Source organism: Bos grunniens, chromosome 1, assembly GCF_055505025.1.
Source record: "Bos grunniens cultivar Pamir isolate PY7600 chromosome 1, Bosgru_T2T1.0, whole genome shotgun sequence".
NCBI lineage: Eukaryota > Metazoa > Chordata > Mammalia > Artiodactyla > Bovidae > Bos > Bos grunniens.
The window spans coordinates 14490020-14514556 of record NC_141165.1 but is presented as its reverse complement, the minus strand read 5'-3'; the positions used below and the strand labels follow the sequence as shown (position 1 = coordinate 14514556).

Sequence of the window (24537 nt, the reverse complement as noted above, 5' to 3'; positions counted from 1 at the left end):
ACATTCTAGGCAGAAAGAAAATGAGCTGAAGGTCAAAGAGGATGTCTCCTGGGTGAGTCTCTTTGCAGGACTTTACATTATGAGATTCCTCCAAAATACATTTGCTTAGATTTTTCTAGTACTCCCCACCATCAGGGAGGCAGGGAAATGGAGTTGTTTCCTTGGCCTAAGAGTGCTCCCTCAAAATGAGACCTTCTGCTGAAGGAAATAAAATGAGAATGGATACAGGACAGGCAGCTGGCAACCTCTTTTATACCTTCAGATTGAAAAAACGGAAGAATAAATCTATCTTAAAAAGTGTGTTTATGAAAAATGCATCACTGAACAGAGTCTTGAATGTATCCTTCAGTATAAACTGTTTTATGACAGTTACGTTAATAAAGAGCTGGTTGATCATAACTCTTCCTAGTCAAGGTCACAGGCTATAAACACTCCCCAGGGTCTCCTCCAAAGCCCTCCATTTCTTATATCCTTCTATCCCCAGGGCACTGAGACAAAGATAGAAGAACAGTCTGAGTATACTGACATGAACACAAATTGAAAACTGCTCAGCTAAAACGGAATAGTTCAAAGACACCATAAATTCAGGGATTTGGTCATTTGGCAAATTGACTCTTCAGAGAACTGGCTTTTAGCAATTGCCCAAGAGCAAGAAGTGAGTTCAAGCAGAAGAGAACATCACGGTGGTTGGTGGGGCAGAGGAGGGGGCGGGGTCTGTCTGAGCCTTCCGGGGGCTTTCCTGCAGCTCAGAGGGTCCTGCCCACACTCAAGGGGAGTCCCGGAGCTGGAAGGTTGGCCCCACTGAACAGCAATCGCTCTCTTTGAAGTGGGCAATTTACATCCTTCTGAAAACAAGGAAATGAAATTCAAGCTGAAAAATCTGAGTTCAGGAGAGACAGCAAATTCTGAAGAAATGCAAGAAAACGTGTCCTTTGCACTTTTGAGACCGAGTGTGCTTTTAAATGGGGTCCCTTGGCAGCCAGGAAAGCAGGATGAACCTCACTGGGGAAAACACGGGACAAAAGAGGCCAGGAAAGGGCGTCACAGCCTTCTCGGCAGCCCCTCTACCCCTGCCCCTGGGGCAGGTAGCTTTCTGTCCATTGCAACCAACGTCTTAGGAAGTGAGAGCGACCATTGCATGCACTTCCCTCCCCTGTGAGGGGGTCAGATGCTACAAACACACATGCACATGTGCACCCACCCAGTCACACGTTTGCCACACGTGCGTGCACACACACACGGGCTCTCCACTCGCGGGTCCTTCCCTGGGGTTTTCCATTTTCCCACCTGCTGGGACGATTAGGAGGTGCTCTCTGGTTCTGCTTGGTGTAATTTGTTCTGCGCTTTCCTCAATGCAGCCCCATCTGCAGAGCCTGCTCCTTCCATGTGAGATGCGGGTTCCCACCCGACCCAGGGAATACTTGGGGTCCTCCTGCCACCAAGTCTCCCACAGAAAAAAAAATTGTTTGCATTCCTCCATCAGACACTTATTTTTCCCATTAAGGAAGCGTCCATCATTAAAATGCAAAATGGAAAGAAGGAGGGTGCAAGCAATAACTTCCAATCAAGAAAAACATCAAAAGTGCCTCTGATCCTGGGAGAAGGGAAAGTGGAAAAACCTCAGGGTAGAAAGGAAGTCTTGCCTGGTCCTGATTTGATGGAAGAGTTGGAGGCAAGAATATTAAGAAGGCAGAATAGGAGAGTATTGGATTGGAAGCTTTTTAACGAAAAAGAAATGTTGGTGAGTTGATGCATCATTGACAGTTCACTGGGAATCAGTCTTCTAATCACACCAGACCTGGGTTCAATCCCTGGGTTGGGAACATCCCCTGGAGGAAGGCAGGGCAACCCCCTCCACTATTCTTGCCTGGAGAATCCCATGGATAGAGGAGCCTGGTGGGCTACAGTCTCTGTGGTCACAAAGAGTCAGACATGACTAAGGGACTAATCACACAGCACAGCACCTGATGAGAGGGCTTTAGGAGGAAGAGATCGAGTCCCAGTGCAGGCTGGAGAGAGTCACAAAACACATCTCTTTTGCATGATCTTTTGGTGATGTCCTTGGGAAACCACTGACTTGGAGAATAAGAGGCCTCAGCGGGGTGGTAGGAAGGCGCTGGGGAGGGAGGTAGTGAAGAAGGACTCCCAGGGCACCGGCCACAGGGCAGTGACTTCTATTGGGATTATGGGTTTTGCCTGGGAAGCCAAATAGCCAGGTCCAAATTCAGGATCAATTACTGCTTCCCAGGTGGCGCTAGTGGTAAAGAACCTGCCTCCCAGTGCAGAAGACATAAGAGATACAGGTTCAATTCCTGGGTGGGGAAGATCCCCTGGAAGAGGGCATGGCAACCCACTCCAGTATTCTTGCCTAGAGAATCCTGTGGACAGAGGACTACAGTCCATAGGGTCACACAGAGTCAGACGTGACTAAAGCGACTTAGCCTGCATTTGCTAACCTCCAGGGCCTCAGCTGCCCTGCTTTAAAGGAGGGAACAGAATTGCATCAGAATTGAGCAAGTGAATCTCCAATGGCCAATGATTTACCAATCATGCTTCAGTGATGAAGCCAGACTAAAAAAACCCACAGGAGTTGGAGAGCTTCCAGGTCAAACCTGACCAAACAGCGGGAAGGTGACGAAACTCACCTCCACAGGGGAGGAGACTCCTGTGCTCAGGACCCCTCTGGATGTCACCCTGGGGACCTCCTCCCCTGGCAGTTCATCTGTAGCCCTTATGAAAAACTGGCAGATGTAAGTAAAGTGCTTCCCTGAGTTCTGTGAGCTGTTCTAGGAAATGATCGAGCCCAAGGAGGGGGTTGTAGGACCCCCCGATTTATAGCCAGGTCAGACAAAGTGTGGGCACCAGGGACCCACTCCTTGGGGTTGGCATCCACAGTGGGGCTCGTCTCTTGAGGCTGAGCCATTAATCTGTGGGGTCTCAGCTAACACTGTGTGCTGTTGGACCTGAGTTGAATTGTGCGACAGCTGGTGTCAGAGCTGGAGAATTGGTTGAAATGGGGGAAAACCCACGTGTTTGGCATCAGAGTGAAGAGTAGGGAGTCAAAAGCGGAAGTTTCTCTTTACATAGAGATTGGAAGCAGCCTGGTGGTGGGCTGGGGCTGGGGGACAGGGAATGACTCTTAGTGGGTGCGGGGGTCCCTTCTGGGCAGTGAGATGTTTGGAACTAGAGGAGGTGTTAGTTGCTCAACACTGAATGGACTAAATGTGGCTGTACTCGTTCCAGTGGTTAATCGCTATGTATATTTTCAGTGAGTCGTGGTCTCTGCTCTCAAGACTCAATCTAGTTGAGAAGAAAAAGCATTGACTCAGCGCACAATCTGTTCCTGCAGGAAGCAATGAAGAGAAACACCAACCCCAGCCCATCCTCAGCTGCAGCCTCGGTCCCTCCGTTTGGCCCGACCTCTCTGGTCACTTCGGTTCTAAGATTGGCTGAGGACAGCCCGCCGAGGTGCCCACCCTGACCCAGCTCTTTCCCAGGGCCTGCTTGGGAATTTGGCCATACCTGGGAAGAGCACATTTCCCAGGTATGTGCTTTTCCTTATTCTCTGGGTTTAGATTTTTTCCTCCATTTCTTTCTCCTCTACTCTTTGAGAGGTACATACTTAACCCTGCTCTAGTTTTTCAGTGGTGCCATTGTGTTTTTAACTGTACACTCAGATTAACAAAATCTCAAATTACTAACTCTGCCCTCCTGCAAGATGTGAACACCTTGGGATCTTTCACTCCAAATGTCGCCTTTCATTTGTGTGTTATTTTTGCCCAGTGTTTTGGAATCTACTCTGGTGTTTTAACAGCCCAAAGTGGACTGTGACCATTGTTACTTTTCACAGTCATTACTTGTGTATACGCACCACTCCTCTCGTCTCTCTTTCTGCATCTGAGCATTCTTCCTCTGGCTGTCTAGCTCCTTTTATGGTTAACTCCCTTTGTTTTCATTTGAAAATGTCTTTTTTCCCCCCTGCAAACTTGTGAAATAATTTGGGCTTCCCTGGTGCCTCAGACGGTAAAGAATCTGCCTGCATTGTAGGAGACGGAGGTTCCATCCCTGGGTCAGGAAGATCCGCTGGAGAAGGGAATGGCTACCCACTCCAGTATTCTTGCCTGGAGAATCCTGTGAACAGAGGAGCCTGGCGGGCTATTGTCCATGGGGTTGCAAAGAGTCGACACGACGGAGTGACTAACACAAAACCTTTGCTGTGGAGACGTCAGCTGTTAGTGCATCGTTACTGTCAGGGTCGTTTAGCTTTTCTCTCCGTGCGCTTTAAAATGAGTACCAGAGCGTGGTGGGAAAGCCACAGAGAGAGGAATGAGGCAGAGATCAGGCAAGAGGAGTTTAAAATGAACCCAAGTATAAAATAAACTTAAATTTCACATCTGAAGATGGGCAGGAGCAAGGCAAAAAAAAAAAAAAAGAGGTGGTATGGGAGGAGTATGATGAATGGAAAGCCAGTGGGGAATGAATTGTTCGTTGGCTTTTCTTGCTCTGGTCCTCTTTTCTGCAGCTTGCTGAGTTACTTTGGGGCCGGAGCAAGTGGATCTAAGAACAGCAGACCTTGTGTGGTTGCTAAGAGGACAAAATGAGTTAACATTTGTAAAACATTTAGAGCAAGGCTTGACATATAATTTTTTACATGTTTATTAAATAAGCATCTTCCTGCTCTGTCATCCTTGGAGCAGTGCCTCATGGGCCAAAATGGCTGCTGGAGCACCAGCCATCATGACTGCATGCCAGAAAGGAGGATAGGACACAACATTTCCTCTCACTTTTGGGAAATGCAGTCCTCTGGCTAGGCAGCCACATGCCCAGCTAAATCAGGATTCCATCACTGAGGAGAAACATTCATTTTTATTATATGCTGCTGAGCATTCATCTCACTAAATCATGTCATTTTTCTTTAATGACAAATCCCCATCTTCATTTTAATAGGGTCTTTCTACCTGAGTCATTTGTTCCTTCTCCCCTTAGGAGATTATGCCAGAGAAACAATCAAGTGTATTCATCTACATACCACACACTACCTCAGGCTCCCTGGAAAAGCCCACCCCACCCGCTGTAGCTCAGTGTCCATGACTGCCTTTAGGGGACGCAGAAGAAACGAGCCCCCAGCACACGCGGAGGGCGCACACCCGGCAGGAGAGGCTGGACCGATGCTGAGCCTGACCGCTCCTGTCCTTCTCATCTTCATGACTGAGTGACTCATTGCGAGGAAGAGGTAGTTATCCCACCATGGTTTTCCTTCAGTAACAAATATCCTGTGTTTTATCAAACTGTGGTGCTAAAAGAAGAGAAACAGAATATTGGAAAGAGGGAAATTGTGTGCCTGTAAGGGAGAGGAGAGATGGGTAAAAAGCCAATCAATCTAAAGGAAAGGGGGGTGAAAGGAGAGACCTGTAAAGATGGATGCAGTAGCTAGAAAACACCAAACAAGATGGACAACCTTAGTGCTGAGTCTCCAAGCCAGGCTTCAGCAATATGTGAACTGTGAACTTCCTGATGTTCAAGCTGGTTTTAGAAAAGGCAGAGGAACCAGAGATCAAATTGCCAACATCCGCTGGATCATAGAAAAAGCAAGAGAGTTCCAGAAAAACATCTATTTCTGCTTTATTGACTATGCCAAAGCCTTTGACTGTGTGGATCACAATAAACTGTGGAAAATTCTGAAAGAGATGGGAATACCAGACCACGTGAACTGCCTCTTGAGAAACCTGTATGCAGGTCAGGAAGCAACAGTTAGAACTGGACATAGAACAACAGACTGGTTCCAAATAGGAAAAGGAGTATGTCAAGGCTGTATATTGCCACCCTGTTTATTTAACTTATATGCAGAGTACATCATGAGAAACGCTGGACTGGAAGAAACACAAGCTGGAATCAAGATTGCCGGGAGAAATATCAATAACCTCAGATATGCAGATGACACCACCCTTAGGGCAGAAAGTGAAGAGGAACTCAAAAGCCTCTTGATGAAAGTGAAAGTGGAGAGTGAAAAAGTTGGTTTAAAGCTCAACATTCAGAAAACGAAGATCATGGCATCTGGTCCCACCACTTCATGGGAAATAGATGGGAAACAGTGGAAACAGTGTCAGACTTTATTTTTCTGGGCTCCAAAATCACTGCAGATGGTGACTGCAGCCATGAAATTAAAAGACGCTTACTCCTTGGAAGGAAAGTTATGACCAACCTAGATAGCATATTCAAAAGCAGAGACATTACTTTGCCAACAAAGGTTCGTCTAGTCAAGGCTATGGTTTTTCCAGTGGTCATGTATGGATGTGAGAGTTGGACTGTGAAGAAGGCGGAGCGCCGAAGAATTGATGCTTTTGAACTGTGGTGTTGGAGAAGACTCTTGAGAGTCCCTTGGACTGCAAGAAGATCCACCCAGTCCATTCTGAAGGAGATCAGCCCTGGGATTTCTTTGGAAGGAATGATGCTAAAGCTGAAACGCCAGTACTTTGGCCACCTCATGCGAAGAGTTGACTCATTGGAAAAGACTCTGATGCTGGGAGGGATTGGGGGCAGGAGGAGAAGGGGACGACAGAGGATGAGATGGCTGGATGGCATTGCTGACTCAATGGACGTGAGTCTCAGTGAACTCTGGGAGTTGGTGATGGACAGGGAGGCCTGGCGTGCTGCGATTCATGGGGTCGCAAAGAGTCGGACACAACTGAGCGACTGATCTGATCTGATCTGATCTGATAAATATAGTGGGCTTGTCAGTTATAAGACAGATTTCTTAGAGTAGAAAAAATACAGCCATCTGCTATTTACAAGAGACTTACGTAAAATATAATGAAGAAAAGGATTAAGGGAAGAGTTGGAAATAGACCAAGAAAGAAAGAAAGCTGATACTGCAGTGTTGATACCAAGTGGCTTTGCAGCAAAGACACTTAATAACTAGAGATAACGAAGGTCCTTGTTTGGTAGTAAAAGGAACAATTCCTTAGGGAAGACAAACTTTGTGAGCTGCTGGGTAAATGTTTTCAAAGTATAAAAAGCCAAAATACATGGATGAAATTAATAGATCCTCAGCTGCTTCCCCTCCCTCACTTAATAATTAAGTCTGAAAGCCATTAGACTGGACAAGGCAGTGGTGGAGCCCAGAGTGTGTGTGTGGGGTGGAGGGGGGCGGTGCATGAAGGGCAACACTGAGGGGCACAGGAGGGCATCTGGGGACCATCCGGGGAGAGGAGGGGGGGTCTGTGCTGGTGAGCCCATGGTGTCAGCAACCTGGCACAGGATTTTGGAGTCCAACAAAATGAGGATGCAGCCATGGGGTGTGGTCCCTGTAGGGCCCTGATGCAGAGTTCCAACATGCAACGTGTACTTATATAGAAACACACCCATGTAGAATGGTGTGTATTCAGGCACCTATTTCCTTGCTCTGTCCCGAGAGGCCTCTATAGCAATAAGCACACCCAGCGCCCAGATCTTGGTTTCCAAATACCCCTCTCCAGTATGTGGAACCAGCACCCCTTGGAGAAATAGCTGATGCTAAGTCTTAGGAGAAAGGAGCAAGATGAGCCTGAAATCTTTTTGTATCAGAAAGAGAGAGCACAAAGAATGATGGAACATGGCCAGAGAGATACAGGAGGTGGGTCGAAGCCACTCTCATGGGCCAAATCAGGTACAGTTTCAGCTTCTCCACATCTCACCAACACTTGTTTCATTCGCTCATTTTGTTTATAACGACCATCGTATATGGGTGTGAGGTGGTATCCTACTGCAGTTTTGATGTGCATTTCCTTAATGATCAGTGATGTTAAGCATCTTTTCATGTGCTTATTAGCCATTACATATCCTTAGAGAAATGTCTACTTGAGCCCTTCATCTATTTTTGAATCACGTTGTTTGTTTTATATTAATCCCTTACCAGATATAATTTGCAAATATCTTCTTCCATTCCATAATTGCCTTTTTACTCTGAGAGTGTCGTTTGCATGAATTTTTTCAGGTTTTTATTTAAAACTTATTGTAATGGGGTCCATGCAAAAGGAGAGGGTGAGAGGTGGGGAACTTGCAGGGGACACAGGAGCACGATGCCATAGCTAGGGCCACAGCTTCTGTTGGGAGGAGAGGGATGAGAAGAAACGGCCAGGATTGGAGCTGGGGGCAGGGGTGGGAGACAGAAGGGGGAGACACTGTGGCTGCATTCCCCACCCCCAGGAAGCACCTCTACCCTGGAACCGCCCCTCACTTACCCTGACCCTCTAAGAGTCCACCTCCTTGCCCACCTCTGGCCCTAGTGGCTCCTTCTTTTGCTCCCTTTGACTTGTTTTCCCTGACAGATGCTCAAGCAGGATGATGTTCAGGGCCTGATCCCAAACAACCCCACCTGATGCAGGCGCAACCTTGGCCTTCCCTGCTTCTGCCCTTTCTCAGATCTCACCTTTCCCGTCTGTGGGACAATCTCTGATTTCCCTCCTTCCTCTCCCCCTCTTCCTTGGAGGCGGGGGGGCGGGGGGGAAGCACTGCCTCTCCAGGGAGGGGCAGCGGATAGTAGCAGGGTGCTGGAAGGAGGTAAGCAAGAAGGACCATCAAAGGAGAAGTCCCTCAAACTCCTGGAAGGACAGGGCAGGGTGACAAGGAGGAGAGGGGTGAGGGCAGTGGCCACTGCTGTCCTCTGATGCCCCTGCCCACGGTCCAGGCGCCAGGTATGGGGACAGGTATGTTGGGGGCCAGGTCTAATAGGGAGGAGAGAGCGGCAGGAGAAACGCATTGTTAAAACCTAGCGAATTCCACTAAGAAAACGTTTCTTCCTCCTCTCCCTTCTGGAGGCTCCTTGCTTGGTGGGGGAAGTAGTGAGAAGCTGGTGTGAAGAGGAGATGGTGCCAAGGGACCATTCTCCCCTCTCCCCCACCCCACCCTCCCCAACCTGGAGCTCACTGGGGCTGGGAGGGAAGTGGCCGAGAGCTCACAGGCACCCCCGAGAGGGAGCCCACAGCTGTGGGCAGGGGGACTGCCGCTGCCATTGGGCAGACCTCACCTGTACCTCTGTTGCAGAGCTCTCAGACATGGTGAGGGCCCTGGCTTCGCACCTTCGTGTGGCCCGAAATATAAGCTGAGCTCGCATCTCGCCACACACACGACACGGCACCATCTCCTCACGTTGTCCCGTGTGTGCCCGAGGTCCATCCTTCGTAGCAAAGCCTGCTTCACATTTCTCTCATTTGAAGGGCTAGGGTTAGTATGCACAAATTTTTCACCAAGTCAAATCTGTCTAGTTCGTTGACCGTGTCTTTTCTCTTATTGCTGGTATCACATCCAAGAAATCATTGCCAAATCTAAAGTCACAAAATTTTACCCCTGTGCTTCCTTCTAAGAGTTTTATTGTTTTAGGTCTTAATGTAGATCTTTGATTCATGGTGAGTTCATTTTTGTATGTGGTTTAGGCAAGGATCCAACTTCATTCTTTTGCATGTGGGTATCTAGTTTTTCCGAATCCACGTGTTAAAAAAACTGTCCTTCCCTCATTGAATGGTCTTGGCACCCTTATCAGAATCATTTGACCATATGTGCAAGTGTTTATTTCTGGGTTATTCTATTCCATTAATCCATATGTCTGTCATTATGCCTGTTCCACAATATTTTGATTTCTGTAGCTTTGAAATAAAGGAGTGTGAGTCCTCTGGCTCTGTTCTTTGAGATTATTTCAGCTAATTGGGCTTCCCCGAGATTCCGTGTGAATTTTACAATGAGTTTTTCTATTTCTGCAAGAAGCACCAGATTTCTTGGAATTTTGATAGTTATTGCATCTATCACTTTGGGTAATATTGACATGTTGGCAATACTCGACATTCCAATCTATGAACATGGACTGTGTTTCCATTTATTTATGTCTTCTTTAATTTCTTTCAGAAATGTTTCGTAGTTTTCACTGTATAATGCTCTCACCTTCTGGGTTAATTCCTGAGTATTTTATTCTTATGCTATTATGAATGGAATTGTTTTGGAATTTTCTTTCCAGATTGTTAATTGTTAGTGTATAGAAATGCAACAGATTTTTGTGTGCTGACTTTGTATCCTGCTACTTTGTTGAGTTCATTTATTAATTCCAACAGTTGTTTGGGGGGTTGGGGGTTTTTTGTGGAATCCTTAGGGATTTCGGCGTATAATACCATACATCTGCAAACAGAGACAATTTTACTTCTTCCTTTCCACTTCCAATACTTTTTTCTTGCATAATTGCTTTGTTTAGAACCTCTAGTACTAGTTGAATAACAGGGGCAAAAGCACCCTTGCCTGTTTCTGATCTTGGAGGAAAAGATTTCGATCTCTCACCGTTGAATGTGGTTTTCACCATATGATTTTCATACATGGCTTTTATTATGTTGAGGTCGCTTCCCTCTAGTTTGTTGAGTGTTTTATCATGAAAGGCTATTTAATTAAATTTTTTTCTGCATTGAGATGATTATGGTGGGGGAGGTTCCTTCATTCTGTTAACGGAGTCTAGTACATTGATCAATTTTCATATGTTAAACTATCTTGCACTCCAGGAATAAATCCAACTTGGTCATGGTGTACAATCCTTTTAACATGCTGCTGAATTCAGTCTGCTAGTATTTTGTGAAGGATTTTTACATCAATTTTCAAAAGGGATATTGCTCTGTAGTTTTCTCTTACAGCTTCTTTTTTTCTGACTTTGGCATCAGGGCAATGATGGTCTTACAGAATGAGTTAGGAAGTGTTCCCTCCTCTTCAATTTTTTGGGAAAAGTTTGAGGACTGATATTACTTCTTTGAATATTTAATTGAATTTACCAGTTAAGCCAGCAGGTCCAGGGTTTTCCATTGTTGGGAAATTTTTGATTATTGATTCAATCTCCTTACTAGCTATAGGTCTACTCAGATTTTCTATTTCTTTGTGATATCGTCTTGGTAGGTTTTGTGTTTCTAGCAATTGTCTACTTCATCTAAGTTATCCAATTTTCTGGCATACAATTATACACAATATTCTCTTAAAATCTTTGTCATTTGTAGAATTGGTAGTCAAGCTCACACTTTCATTTCTGATTTTAGTAATTCGAATCCTCCCTCTCTGTTTCTTAGTCTATCAAACTAAAGGTTTGTCAATTTTTGTTGATCTTTTTGAAGAACTAACTCTTGGTGTAATGAATTTTCTGGTTTTCTATTCTCTATTTTAGTGTATCCCTGTTATAATTTTTTTATTACTTTCTTCTTTCTGGCAGCTTTGGATTTAATTTGTTCTTCTTCCTAGTTCCTTAAGTTAGAAAGGTTGTTGACTTGATATCTTTCTTGTTGTTTAATGTAAGCATTTTATAGCTATTAATTTCCCTCTTGGCTTTCGCTGCATCCCATAAATTTTAGTATGTTGTGGTTTCATTTTCATCTGTCTCTAGTTATAGTCTAATCTCCCTCATGACTACTTTGATCCATTGATTAAGAGTAAGCTGCTTAATTTCCACAATTTCATGAATTTTCCAGTTTTTTCTTCTGCTACCAATTTCTAACATTATCCCATTGTAGTCAGAGACGAATCTTGTTGTATTATATCTATATTTTCGTATCTATTGAGACTTAATTTGTGGCCTAACACATGGTCTGTCCTGGAGACTCTCCCAGGTATACTTGAATGTATGTTCTGTGGTGTGTTCTGTGTATGTCTGTTACGTCTAGCTGGTTTTTTGCACCGAGTCTCCTATTTCGTTACTTATCTTCTGTCTAGTTGTTTTATCCACTATTGAGAGTGGGGGTTTGAAGTCTATTACCATAGAACTGTCTATCTTACCATATAACTGTCTTTAATTCTGTCAGTTTTTGCTTCATATCTTTTGCTGGTCTGTTATTAGGTGTATAAATGTTTACAACTGTTAGAGCTTCTTGCTGAACTGAACATTTTGCTAATATATAATGTCCTCTGCCTCTTGCAGTCTTTTTTAAAGTTTTATATATATATTAGTACAACCTGCTGTATTTTGGTTACTGTTCGCATGGAGTATCTTTTTCCACCCTTTTACTTTCAATCTATTTGTATCTTTGAATCTAAAGTAAGCCTCCTGTAGACAGCCTATAGCTGTCATTTGCATCTACTCTGCCAAGCTCTTTTGACTGCAGAATTTAATCCATGCACATTAAGAGTAGTTATTGATGGAACTCCCCTGGTGGTCCAGTGCATAAAAGTCCACCTGCCAATGTGGGAGACACGAGTTTGATCCCTGTTCTGGGAATATTCTATGTGCCGCAGGGCAATTAGGTCCATGTGCCACAACTACCGAGTCTGTGCTCTCATGCCTGGAGCCACAGCTACTGGAGCCTGCATGCTCTAGAGCCTGTGCTCTGCAACAGGAGGAGCCGCCACAGTGAGAAGCCCACACACCACAGAGAGGAGCCCTTGCTCGCTGCAACTAGAAAAAGCCCATGAGCAGCAACAAAGACCCAGCTTAGCCAAAAATAATTTTTTTAAGTAATTACTGGTAAAGAGGGACTTACTTCTGCCACTTTTATGTTTTCTATCTGCTGTATAGCTTTTTTATCCCTGATTTCCGGCATTACTGTCTTCTTTTGTGCTTAGTTGATTTCTCATCAGGAAATATTTAATGCCTGGCTCATCTCCTTTTGCATATATCCTGTAGCTATTTTCCTTGTAACTACCATGAGGATTACATGTAGCATCCTAAAGTTATAGCACTCTAATTTTAATTTCCAGCAGCTTGACTTCAGTAACATACAAGACCTCTGCTCCCTGACAGCTCCACTCCCACGCCTTCTCCTTGGCAATTTCACGGAATTACATCTTTATACACTCTGTCCCACAGGGCCCTCCGGCTGTCTTTGCTTTTCTTCAATCTTTTTTTCTTTCTGTTACTCAAACTTGGTAACTTCAACTGTCTCATCCAAAATAGCACTGATTCTTCTGCCCACTCAAATCTGCCTCTGCATTCATCAAGCAAACTTTTCATTTCAGTTGTAAGCTCCAGAATTTCTTTTTGGTTTCTTTTTAGGTTTTCTTTATTGGTCTTTATTTAGGTCTGTTTATTGATATTTCCATTTTGTTCTCATATCATTTTCTTGACTCTCTCTACATCCTCCTCTAGTCCTTTTCATCTTTAAGGCAGTTGATTTAAAGTCTTCGCCTAGTTGATCTGCCCTGAGTTCTGTCAGGGACAGTTTCTATTGATTTTTTTTTTCCTTTGAATGGACCATACATACCTGTTTCTTTGAATGCCTTGTGATTTTTTTTTTGAAAACTGGACATTTGAATCTAATGTCCTAGCTCTGAAAATCATATTCTCCCCTCTTTCCCCTCAGATTTTTCCCTCTTTTCCAGGGTTTTGCTGTTGATTGTTTTATTGATTTTGTTTTTTAATTATTGTAGGCTGTCTGTGCTATACCTGTGGCATAAACTTAGTCTTCTAAGGTCCTTTCTGAGCATTTCCCTGGATATATAGTTACTTTCTAGTTTTCCCCATATGTGCAGTTGTTTCTGGATGTTCTAATCTCTAATCTTTAAGAAAAGGACAAAGTGAAAAATGAAGGAGGATATAAAAGGGATGCCAGCCCTTAGGTCCCCTGGCAGTCGCTTCCGCCTGAAGGCGAGGGACTTGCAGTGATGGGAAGGTGCACCTCTGTGACTGGAGCAGCAACCTGCCATCAGAACACAAATCCCCCAAACCTGCAGGACAGGGTCCTACTCCCCATATCAATTCCCAGGGTCTATGCAGGTGGCTCCAAGATCATGGGCACAGCCACCTGCCCTGGGCTAGAGATGGGGGTTCGGTAGATGCTACTGTGCAAGAGCTTAATTTTACCAAAATTAACCGCTCTTTACCACCCAGCCCTTCCCCCTTGAAATTGTAAGGCTTCAACGGACTCAATTTCAAAAGCAGTTGCATCATTCAGGGCCAGTGCTGTGGTCCACGGAGAAGGCAATGGCACCCCACTCCAGTCCTCTTGCCTGGAAAATCCCATGGAGCCCGGTGGGCTGCAGTCCACGGGGTCATGAAGAGTCAGACATGATGAAGCGACTTAGCAGCAGCAGCAGCAGCAGCTATGGTCGAGATGGGGAGACGGATTCTGCAGCTTCCTACTCTGGCCTTTTCCCAGAATCCTCCCTCATAACTCTGAGTACCTGCTACACATGGGAACGGACGAAGTTCAGGGACATCAAGATGAAGGGAACAGTCTTATCTCAAGAAGACAACCACTGACATGGGAGAAGTTGGACGTTGCAGCCAGAAAAACTGATGCAACCCCTGGCTCTGGTGCCTACAGCTGTGTAACCCTGGAGTCCACAGCTCTGTTTGTTCCGAGTATCAGGCTCCCGACCCAGAAAGCATTATGATAGTAACTGCTGTGAAAATTCAGCAGAATGGCCCAGGAGAGCACCTCCTGTGGTGGTCAGCACTCAGGAAACCATTTTTTTCCTATCTCCATGGAAACAGCCCTCAAAGTCCTCAGACTCACTCTGCCCCAAAGCTGAAAATCTCAGAGGGGAAACCATTTTCAAAATCAAAAGAGTGACCTCTCAGAACAGATTGCTCTAGCCTGCTGTGATCCCGAGCAGAAGTGTGCCCTATGCCTGCCAGGGGACAAGCCAGACCTGCCCAAGGTTAGGTAAGACGTAGGAACTAAAGGGGAGACCCAAAACACGGAAAACTGAAATTCTAAACCCAGGTCTACATTCATTCAGTCAGTCATCCATTCGTTCATTTGGTGGTTCAATCGTCCATTCATCCTTTCTATCATCCATTTGCCCATTCGATCAATCATCCACTTGATCATTCAATTGTCCGTTCATCATTCAATCAGTCGTCCATTCAATCATTGATTCTTTCAATCATCCATGCCTGCAGTGGACACACTTGCATGCTGTGAAGGACACACATAGGTGTGTATCAGGCAGGACACACACAAGGACAGTCACAGAGACTCAGATGCAGTGGCCCAGCGCTCCAGCCAGCACAGCTGTAAGGCAAGGCACCCTCCCAACAACATGATGAATTGCACACTGTGATGCAAAATGAAAAAGCCAGACACAATCGAGAATATAAGAAAGGATTCCATGTGCATCAAGTTCAAAAAAAGGCAAAGCAGTCCATGGTATTAGAAATCAGGGTTGTGAATCGGGAGAGTGGAAGGGGAGAGTGCAAGAAGACTCAGGGGCAAGGGGCTCCCCCTGCTGCTGGCATGCTGTCTTCTGGCTTGGGAGTGGATCACATGGGTGGCCAGGATGGTGAAAAGTCAAGCTTGCCATGTGCTGTGACAGACTGGCTTTCGGGATAAAAACTAAGAGTAGAAAGAGCTGGTGAGCAGGATTTGACAGGCACAGGCTGTTCTGGATTAGGAGCCGAGAGCATTTAGCAGTGTGAAGGGCTGAATGCTAGTACTGCACTCCTGGTGAACACCTGCTGGTGAACCTCACTGCCCACAGCCCCAGCAGGGTCCAGGAGAGACACAGATGCTTGCTGGCTCTGCAATTAGAGGGGACAGGCGGATGGTGCATGGATCTGGATGGTCCCAAGGGCTCAGGCAGACATGATCAGCTTTACAACAGACGTAGACCAGACAGCCAGCCCTCGTGTGAGCATCGTCCTCCGTTCTAGACTGCTGCAGCCTCAGAAAAATGACATCTGAGCTCTGGACCACCACAATCCCTACCCCTCTGCAGGTCACCTCTGATTATCTGGGCATCTCCCACCTGGGTTCCCATTCTGATGTTCAGCAGGAGAAAGTCAGAGAAAGGGTCAGGGTGAGGATGGAGGGTGGTCTGTCCAGATGGGGTTCATTGCTGCAGGTCTGTGGCACCTCTCCAGGATTTGCTGTGACCCATACTTCCTTTCTCTCAATGCATTTAGACTGAGAGCTGATATGGAATTGCAGCAGTAATATAAAAGCTTGTATTCCTGACCAGCTTTGTATCCTCAGAGCCTGGCACACAGTGGGGGCTCAGTACTTCTTCAGTGACTTAATATAGTTTCCTCCAGCTTACAATTTTAAATATAGCAATATATACAACACAAGGCTTCCCAGGTGGCGCAGTGGTAAAGAATCCACCTGCCAACACAGGAGACACAGATTCAATCCCTGGGTCAAGAAGATGCCCTGGAGAAGGAAATGACAACCCACTCCAGTATTCTTGCCTGGAAAATTCCGTGGATCCTGGCAGGCTACAATCCATGCAGTCGCAAAGAGGCAGACACGACAGAGCACACACACACACACATACGTAACACACATTTCTTACTCTAGCTGAGCTAATATTTTTAAGATAGAAGTCACTTCTTTTTTTAATATTTATTTGGCCATGCCAGGTGGTAGCTGCAGCACACGGGACCTTCGCTCTTTCTCGCAGTAGGATCTTTTAGTTTCAGCCTGCGAACTCTTAGCTGTGGCATGTGGAGTCTGATTCCCTGACCAGGGATCAAACCTGGGTGTCCTGCTTTGGAAGCTTGGAGTCTTAGCTACTGGACCACCAGAGAAGTCCCTGAGCTAATATTTACTAAGGGCTTATTACATGACAAGCCCTGCTGTAAGCAAGACACGGATGAATACGTGTAGTTGCTCCTGCATGTAATTTTCGCAGCTCTGACCAGTGGCGTTGCTACTGCCCTCCTTGTATGGATGACACAGTGGCAGAGGAGAGCTATGTAACACCCACGATCACAACCGGTCATCTCATCTAAGCCTCCTGTTATGGACTGAATGTCTGAATCTCCCTGCAATCCACACGTTGACATCTTAATGCCTGGTGTGATGGTATTAGGAGGTGAGGCCCTCGTGAATGGTGTCAATGCCCTCACTGCTCACAGTGCAGTGGCTCTTGGGAACCTGTTTCCTTGGAAACAGCCTAGATCTTCCTGCTTCCCTAAGGCCATCATGCTGATCCCCCATCTCTCGGGATGTTGTAGCACCCATCACACTGCCGTGAACACTGGCATCCAAGGGCTCGATGCTCAGTTGATGGTGACCAGAGAGCAAATCAGAATGACAGTTCATTGGCTGGCTGGGTTGGATTTACTGTTGGGAATTTCATGTAAGACAAGGCGTCTTCCAGGCTTGTCTCCAACTGGCCTCCCCAGCTGTGGTCACTCTATTCCCAGAATGTTCTCAATGTTGCCACACATGTACCCTCCACACCACCTTCAGTGCAAGGCCAGGAGAGACAGGCCAGAAGAGACAGCCTCCTGGCACAAGGCAGGCCCATGCTTTTCCCCACAGGGTGAACCTGACATCTTCACCTGGGCCAGAGGCCAAAAAGGACAAAGGTCATTGGTGGTGCGGGAGCAAGGGTCTATCTATTCTCTTTCATTTCTTGTTTTGTTTACTTGGGTCCTCTCTCTTTTCTTCTCAGTGAACCTTATTAGAGGTTTGTCAGTTTTATCTTCAAAGAAAAAACAGCTCTTTATTTTTATATTGTTTTTATTTCTGATAAAATAAAAATTCGGATTCATTTCCTCTCTGATCTTTATTATTTCTTTCTCTTTGCTGACTTTTGGTTTTGTTTGTTCTTCTTTTTTTAGGTGGTAGATTAGGTTGCTTATTTGACATTTTTCTTATTTCTGGAGGAAGGCCTATATTGCTATGAACTTTCCTCTTAAAACTTTTTACAGCATGACATTGGATTTTTAAGTCTGTATTTTCATTTTCCTTTGTCTCAAGGTCTTTATTGACACAGAATAACTTGAGTATTACTAACCCATGTTCCTGGGAGAAAGAAATTTACTATCTAAAGGTCAGTATTTTGTCCAGTTCCTTTGTCTTTGACTTAATAGTTGTTGCCATTGAGTCACTAAGTCATATCCAACTCTTTTGCAACCCTGGGACTATAGCCCTCCAAGCTTCTCTGTCCGTGGAATTCTCCAGGCAAGAATACTGGAGTGGGTTGCCATTTCCTGCTCCAGGGGATCTTCCAGACTCAGGGATCAAACTCAAGTCTCAGGGATAAAACTCAAGTCTCCTGCATCACAGGCAGATTCTTTACCACTGAGCTACAGGGAAGCCAGACTTAACAGTATCCAGTTAAAACACTGCTCTCCAAAATAACTGATGTTGATTGTTGGTTCTTTCCCTTCCCACCTCCTTCACAGGGGCTCAGTACTCATTGTAAGAGTTAGGTTCATTTGTTACCGTTTGTTTTTATTTCCCCACTCATCATGGTTGCTTTTCATTGTTTATTTGAGGGTGCACTACTATGGTTCTTGGGTGGCCCTATGTGGCCTGGCTTGTAAGAGTAGAAATAGAGGAAAATGATAGAATGGGAAAGACTAGAGATCTCTTCAAGGAAATTAGATACCAAGGGAACATTTCAGGAAAAGATGGGCACAATAACAGACAGAAACGGTATGGACCTAACAGAAGCAGAAGATATTAAGTAGAAGTGGCAAGAATACACAGAACTATACAAAACAGATCATGACCCAGATAACCATGATGGTGTGATCACTCACCTAGAGCCAGACATTCTGGAGTGTGAAGTCAAGCGGGCCTTAGGAAGTATCACTTCAAACAAAGCTAGTGGAGGTAATAGAATTCCAGCTGGGCTATTTCAAATCCTAAAAGATGATGCTGTGAAAGTGCTGCACTCAATACACCAGCAAATTTGGAAAACTCAGCAGTGGCCACAAGACTAGAAAAGGCCAGTTTTCATTCCAATCCCAAAGGGCAATGCCAAAGAACGTTCATACACAATTGCACTCATCTCACACTCTAGCAAAATAATGCTCAAAATTCTCCAAGTGAGGCTTCAACAGTATGTGAACAGAGAACTTCCAGATGTTCAAACTGGATATAGAAAAGGCAGAGAGGAACCAGAGATCAAATTGCCAACATCTGTTGGATCATTAAAAAAGCAAGAGAGTTCCAGAAAAGCATCTACTTCTGCTTCATTGACTACGCAAAGCCTTTGACTGTGTGGATCACAATAGACTGTGGAAAATTCTTCAAGAGATGGAAATACCAGACCACCTTACCTGCCTCCTGAGAAATCTGTATACAAATCAAGAAGCAACAGTTAGAACCAGACATGGGACAATGGACTGGTTCCAAATTGGGAAAGGAGTATGTCAAGGGTGTATATTGTCACCCTGCTTATTTAACTTATATGCAGAGTGAAAGTGAGTGAAGTCACTCAGCCATGTCTGACTCTTTGCAACCCCATGGACTGTAGCCTATCACGCTCCTCCGTCCATGGGATTCTCCAGGCAAGAGTACTGGAGTGGGTTGCCATTTCCTTCTCCAATATGCCATTTCCTTCTCCAATATGCAGAGTACATGATGTGAAATGCCAGAGTGGATGAAGCACAAGCTGAAATCAAGATTGCTGGCAGAAATATTAATAACCTCAGATATGCAGATGACACCACCCTTATGGTAGAAAATGAAGAGGAACTAAAGAGCCTCTTGATGATAGTGAAAGAGGAAAGTGAAAAAGCTGGCTTAAAATTCAACATTCAAAAAACTAAGATCATGGTATCTGGTCCCATCATGGAAACAATGGAAACATTGACAGACTTTATTTTCTTGGGCTCCAAAATCACTGCAGATGGTGACTGCAGCCATGAAATTAAAAGATGCTTGCTCCTTGGAAGAAAAGCTATGACCAATCTAGATGCCATATTAAAAAGCAGAGACATTACTTTGCCAACAAAGGTCCATCTAGTCAAGGCTATCAGTAGTCATGTATGGATGTGAGAGTTGGACCATAAAGAAAGCTGAGCACCAAAGAACTGATGCTTTTGAACTGTGGTGTTGGAGAAGACTCTTGAGAGTCCCTTGGACTGCAAGGAGATCAAACCAGTCAATCCTAAAGGAAATGAGTCCTGAATATTCATTGGAAGGACTGATGCTGAAGCTGAAGTTCCAATACTTTGGCCACCTGATGCAAAGAACTGACTCACTGGAAAAGACCCTGATGCTGGGAAAGCTTGAAGGCAGAAGGAGAAGGGGGCAACAGGGGATGAGATGGTTGGATGGCATCACCGACTTGTTGGACATGAGTTTGGGCAACCTCCAGGAGTTGGTGATGGACAGGGAAGCCCTGGGCAACCTCCAGGAGTTGGTGATGGACAGGGAAGCCCGGCATGCTGCAGTCCATGGGGTGGCAAAGAGTAGGACACAACTGAGCGACTGAACTGATTATGGTTCTAAGAATGGGAGATTTAACCAAAAAAAGTGGTTCAGGGTTAGGACCCTGTACTTCCACCACAAAGGACATACATCTATCCCTAGACGGGGAACTAAGATCCTGCCGTGAGGTGCAGCCAAAACCAAAGTACCCTTGAATGAAATTTGCTCCCACTCCCACCCACCCCCACAGGTAACCAAACACCCTCTGCAGTTGCTAGTTTATCCTGCATTTCTCTGCACAAGTGAGCAGGTGTCTGTGTCTTTTCTTCGACCCCCATCTTTCTTACATGAATGGACCATGCTACAGATGTACTCATGCGTGCAGTCCTTACATGTATCAGTATGTCCCAGTAATCACTCTGCTTCTGTTCACAGAAATCATCTTCATTCATGGGTACAGCTGCACCGTGTGGATACACCCTGTTTATTTAACCCTCCCTGTGTGGGCATTTGCACTGGTTCCAACATTTTGCAGTGACAAATCATGTTCAATAAATAACCTCACAGGTATGTGTTTTCATATTGTTTGACAAGTATCCTCAGGATGGATCCCAAGAAGTGGGAGGAGAAGGACGTGAGTGCATGCGTGGTTTTGCTAGTTATTGCCACATTTCCCTCCAGAAGGGTTGGGCAGGTTTGCATGCCTTCTAGCAACCTACAAGAGGGCGTTTCCCCAGAGCCTCCCCATCCTACTGTGCAATTATTTAAGGTTTTGGCAGTGTGGTAAGTGAGAAATGGTATCTCACTATTGTTTTAATTTGCATTTCTCTAGTTATGAATAAGGTTGAATATATTTTTTCATGTTTGAGTCTTTTTTTTAAATCTTTTTGCAAACTATTTGGGTCTTTTCCCTGTCTGTTTTTTAGTCTTTTGTCAATTTTTGAAAGAGCTCTTGATACATTAAGTGTACTACAAAGGGACAGACAGAGACAACTCTTTGTAGTCTATGTTGTAAACATTTTCTCTGAGTTTTTCAATTCAGTTTTTATCTGGTTTATGGTGTTTTCTGCATGCAAATACTTCTTATTTGTATGTAGTCAAATGTATCAAACCTTTTCCTTTATTGCCTCTGGATTTTGCATCAGAGGCCCTCCCTACACCATAGTTAACAACAAATCCACCTCTCTTTTCTTCCATTCCTTGTGTGGCCTTATTTTTTACTTCCTAATTTACTTGGATTTTATTCTTGTGTATAGAGTTATGCTATTGTTCAGTCACTAAGTCATGTCTGGCTCTTTGCAACGCCATGGACAGCAGTAGGCCAGGCTCCTGCATTCCAAACTCTCCCGGAGTTTGCTCAAACTCATGTCCATTGAGTCGGTGATGCCATCCAACCATCTTGTCCTCTGTCCACCTCCTTCTCCTCATGCCCTCGATCTTTCCCAGCATCACGGTCTTTTCCAATGAGTCGGCTCTTCGCATCAGGTGGCCAAAGTATTGGAGCTTCAGCATCAGTCCCTCTGGTGAATATTCAGGGTTGATATCCTTTAGGATTGGCTGGTTTGATCTCTTTGCAGTATGGGAATAATTTTATTTTCTTCCAAATGACAATCCAATTGTCCCAGCAGGTTTTCTAAAAGACTCACCTTTATACCATAATTGGAGTCATTCCCTTGTCACACACACAGCTCCTCATAGACTTGGGGCTGATTCTGCATTTTCTTCCCTAATTTTGCGATGTGCCACCCCAGTCTTTTCTATAGAAGCTTGATGGGGGGCATTAATACTGGTTGGGTCAGTCTCCCTCATAGTTTTTCCATGCTTTTCTAGCTATTTTTGTTTTTCCACATTAATTTCAGAATCAACTTGCCTGACTCCATGAAGCAGCTAATATTTTTACTGGAATTGCTTTGAATTTGTAAAGCTGTGAAACATCTTTGTAAAGCTGAGTCTTTCCATCCAAAGAGATGTCTTTCAGTCAGTTCAGTTCAGTTCAGTCGCTCAGTCGTGTCCGACTCTCTGCGACCCCATGAATCGCAGCACGCCAGGCCTCCCTGTCCATCATCAACTCCCGGAGTTCACCCAGACTCACGTCCATCAAGTCAGTGATGCCATCCAGCCATCTCATCCTCTGGCGTCCCCTGCTCCTCCTGCCCCCAATCCCTCCCAGCATCAGAGTCTTTTCCAATGAGTCAACTCTTCGCATGAGGTGGCCAAAGTACTAGAGTTTCAGCTTTAGCATCATTCCTTCCAAAGAAATCCCAGGGCTGATCTCCTTCAGAATGGACTGGGTGGATCTCCTTGCAGTCCAAGGGACTCTCAGGAGTCTTCTCCAACACCACAGTTCAAAAGCATCAATTTTTCGGCGCTCAGCCTTCTTCACAGTCCAACTCTCACATCCATACATGACCACAGGAAAAACCATAGCCTTGACTAGACGAACCTTTGTTGGCAAAGTAATGTCTCTGCTTTTGAATATGCTATCTAGGTTGGTCATAACTTTCCTTCCAAGGAGTAAGCGTCTTTTAATTTCATGGCTGCAGTCACCATCTGCAGTGATTCTGGAGCCCCCCAAAATAAAGTCTGACACTGTTTCCACTGTTTCCCCATCTATTTCCCATGAAGTGATAGGACCGGATGCCATGATCTTCGTTTTCTGAATGTTGACCTTTAAGCCAACTTTTTCACTCTCCACTTTCACCTTCATCAAGAGGCTTTTTAGTTCCTCTTCACTTTCTGCCCTAAGGATGGTGTCATCTGCATATCTGAGGTTATACATCTGTTCAACTCTACTTCTGCATCTTTCAAGACTGCTTTAAAATGGTCATTGTGGAGGTTTGTACATTGCTGGCTAAATTTATTCCTGAGTAGTTTGCTCCAACTGGAAATGAAATTTTTCTCGACTGTCTCACGTTTACTGTTTATATCTAGGAAGGCTACTGACTTTTTAATGTTAACTTGGGGTAAAGCTACCTCACTGCCTTCTCTTTAAATCATGGATCCCCTAGGATTTTCCAGATATATTGTCATGTCATCTGCAATAGAGATGGCTTTACTTGTTTTTTACCAATTGTTATTATACCTCTTGTCTGAGACATGCAGATGGTAGGGGAGGTTGCCGGGGACCTGCCCCGGCTGATCCAGGGTATTCGAAGGAGAGACGGCCTAGGCGACTATTTATATGCTAATTAGAGATATAAAGAATAACAGAATGAGGATAGCTCAGTAGGAAAATTCAGTGGAGAAAAGAGGCTGAGTAGCTTGGTTTACGCGGGAGACCAATAAAACTTCAAGACAAGAAGTTTGCACCACTTACGTAGGCCGAAGGCACCCTCTCGAATAGCGGAAGGTGCCTCACCCTAGACACCTTCTCGAGTGGGTCTTAGAAGCCCAGGCATAATTAGTAAGCATGGTGGGTTCCGCGCTCCAGATGGAGACTTCAGCCAGAATGTGAAAAGAATGACATGGGGAGACCAAGCGCTGGTGAGCAAGGCCCGTAGCTTTATTTTCAACAGGGGCTTTTATACCCTAAGTTACACATAGAGGATAATAGGGGATGCAAAGTCAGCAGTCTTTGATTCTTATCAAAAACCAGGGTTTCTTTCCTGCAAATTTATCGTATACAAATGGTTTAGGTGATTTACATCATCTTCTGGCCAGAAGGCCTACTAACATTTTATGACTCTTGACAAGGACTTATCAACAAAGATTTATTTTCTCTAAGAGTAATTATTTTAAGGTTTGGCGCCATCTTTCGAAGATAAAATTGCATTCCTATAGGGCGGATGTGTAATGGGTTTACAACAAAGGAAAGAATTTATTACCTTAAGGGTCTAAAGTTGCTAACACCAAGGCCACTACTTATTTTTTCTATATACCAACTATATTAATTAATACACATTCAAGGATACAATTCAGGGGATGTGAAAACTTGGCAGCAAGCATTGGCTCATCAATGAAATCCTTTACTAGTCTTATTCTGACAGTTTCTAACTCTCTGAGAGGCTCTAAGCTATTTGAATATCTTAAGCTTCCCGTGCCTCTCAAGGCTGGGAGACTGTAAACAATCGTATGCATAGCTGTAGGAGTCCGGGTAAACTTGTCAGGCGAGTTAGAGAGCCATCTGAGGGGTTTGGATTTAAACACTCCTAATTGCCCAGGAACTTTATTAATTGGAGCTGTAAGTTAACTCTTTGACAGAGAGGGTGAGATGGTGGTAGGGGACAGCCCCCAGTAAAGTCAGAGGTGAGAGCACAAAGCAATAAAGTAGGCAGACTCTGGTTTTTTGGGGGGTAGATGCTCGAGAATATCCGGGCGGACTCCTGAGGCTCGATCCCGCCTTTGCGTATGCCGAGCCTCCTTTCTCATGACCTTTGTCACGAGTGGAATGCCTCACCGGCTCCCAGCAGGAGGTGGTGGGCATTTGTGTCTTGTTCGTGATCTTGGAGGAAATGCCTCTAGCCTCTCCATAAAGTAACCGACCTGCTTCAGGACT

General features: G+C 44.9%; 1 long non-coding RNA gene across 3 annotated transcripts; it reads left to right on the top strand.

The window, feature by feature from the left end:
• The first annotated feature begins 1677 nt into the window (after nt 1-1677).
• LOC147379026 (uncharacterized) lies at nt 1678-20606 on the top strand. 3 transcript variants are annotated; one of them, XR_015141162.1, is made up of 4 exons: nt 1678-2750; nt 3270-3544; nt 4987-5233; nt 20478-20606. It is a non-coding gene; the product is annotated as an uncharacterized LOC147379026 (long non-coding RNA). The 3 variants fall into 3 exon arrangements; XR_015141164.1 differs by lacking the exons at nt 4987-5233; nt 20478-20606 and adding an exon at nt 4048-4950 and having other exon boundaries at nt 2287-2750; XR_015141141.1 differs by lacking the exon at nt 4987-5233 and having other exon boundaries at nt 2297-2750.
• Nucleotides 20607-24537: the final 3931 nt, after the last annotated feature.